Below are 2460 nucleotides of genomic sequence, written 5' to 3'. Positions count from 1 at the left end.
CTGTCGTTAAATTTTTTATTTGATTGAATTGAATACAGATATATGTGGGTTGTTTCTTGGCTCCAACAAAGGAGAGCATTCAAATAAGCTGGAGAATTTAAAAAAAATTCCCTTATTTTTATAATAATTAGTTAAATTCAACAAAAAAACTCAGGAAAGTAATTAGGACTCATAGTTCTAAAGTTTTTGGTTTGAAACTTTTCAGAAGTCGACAATGTCAAAATATAAAAGGAAGCGTTTAAACTTCAGTATAACTATTTTGCATCGAAATACTTTACTATCCCACAATTTTATTTCAAATTAGAAGTATGTTAGCAATTAAATAATTATTCCATTCAAAATTATTCAGTTTCGAAAATTGGATTATAACTTCAAAGCCTTTGAAATTAAAAGGTTATAAATCAGAGAAATTTGAAATGACAACAATTAAAATTACAGTGTAATTATTTTCTTTTAGAAGCGTAAGAATAAAATAATAATTATTAAAAGAAACTAGTTTATAAATTTTAAATTCAAAATTTCAGTATTTGTAAAATTTCGAATATTCTTCGAGTATAACCTGTCAATTCAAATTATTTAATTTAAAACGCTTTAAATGAAACTACATATGATTCAGCAATACATTTTTTCAGCTTTAGGATATAAATAATTTAAAGCTGCAATAAGCAGATTATTCGATGTCAAACGTCATGAAGAATTGGAATTAATGTAAAGCCTTTGAAATCGAAAACTTTTTACAGGGAGAGGGATTTTAAATTGAAAGGTTTTAATATATTTTCAATTTAATACATTCAAATTGAGTAATTTTATAAAAAGAAATTTCAAGAATTGTATTATTTGAAATTTTTCATAGAGTTGATAAATTAAAAATACAAGCCTTAATATTTTTTAAATTTTGAATATGCCTCAAGTATAATCTGATAAATTCAAATTATTTAATTTTGAATGTTTTGAATTTAAAATTGAAATGCAGAATTCTAAACGTTTGTATTTGGGTATTATCAGATTTTGGAGGCCATTAATTTAAGCCTAATCAAGTTAGAAGGCTTACAGTTGTCAATTTTACGATATTAAACCCTTATATGCAAAACCAAATTAAATTTCAATGTTAAAATTTTTAATTGTTTAGGATATGATTCTTAAATTCAGAATTTGTTCAATGCTTTACATTTTTAATTTTACACTTTCAAACCTTTTTGTTTAATTTGAGTCATCGAGAAAAAAATATTATATTTTAGGAGACACGACTTTTTTTTACGTAAAAAAATTAATTTAGGAAATATCCCGCGCGCCAAGGTGAATAATCCATCGAGAGGGAAAAATGGGTTAAGCCAAATCTGCTGTTTGCGTGAACAAACTCACTATCTTCGTTTTAACGTGAGTCTTCTTTACGTACACGCTGCCACGCGAAAATGACTCTTACGTCAAACTTTAGACTTTAGAGAGTAACTTTTTTCTCCAAGACGGCAGAAATAATCACGGCTAATCACATTTAAAAAAATTATTTGATAAAATTTCGTCACTTATTTATTACATGAAAACATTTGTTCTTGTTTACAAGATTTAAGAAGTAAGAAAAAAATCTTGATTAGAATATATTGATTTTTGAAGAACAAGAAGCTTTAAGTATTATAACGCTAGGCGTAAATAATTTTAACATATCTTCCTTTTTAATTTAATAAACTCAATATTAAAATGGAAGTTTTAATTTTGTCAGAAATAAATATTCACTTTAACTTCAAGTACCTAGATGACAGTTTTGACTTGTCGTGTTCATTGTAATTTTTACATTATGTCTAATTGCCTACTGTGTTATGAATTGCAGTTAGAAGAAAGTTGTCAATAATACAATAAAGCGGAATTAAACTTCGGTTTTCAATTAAGATCTTTGAAAAGGAGTATACAATTTTTGAAAAAATAAGTTTAACAAAAAAGTGCCAGATCATGTATTTTTTGGTTCAATTCATAATTTTATTCAAATATGAAATTCCTTCCTAATTTCTTTTTAATTATTCAAGAAATAAACATTGTTAATATCTTTTTCAAATAAAAAAGTGGCATTTTTTGCATGATTGTGGTTATTTTTCTTTAAAAACCCTTTATTGTTAATGAGGTAAGTAATTTATAATGCATAAGCCTTTACAATTTTATAAAAGAAACTGAAAGTTGATCAAATATTTAAATTATTAGAAAATAAATTTATTTACGAAGAAATTTAAAAAAGCAAGTTTTTTATTAAAGGAAAGAATTTAAAATAATTATTTTAGCAAAATCAAACATTTTTTAATCGAATTAAATATGCAAACAGTTAAACAAGTAAATGCAAAGAAAAGCTTAATCGACCAGCTGGAAAGTATAGTTTTCTATACATGACCGGTGGAGAACATTTTAAAGTTTCAACTTATGTTTCTCAATAAATACAAAATAAAGAATTAAAGGAAATAATTAAAGGAAACTAAA

The sequence above is a fragment of the Belonocnema kinseyi genome, chromosome 10, assembly GCF_010883055.1.
Source record: "Belonocnema kinseyi isolate 2016_QV_RU_SX_M_011 chromosome 10, B_treatae_v1, whole genome shotgun sequence".
Classification (NCBI taxonomy): Eukaryota; Metazoa; Arthropoda; class Insecta; order Hymenoptera; family Cynipidae; genus Belonocnema; species Belonocnema kinseyi.
Note: the sequence above shows the minus strand (reverse complement) of the source record.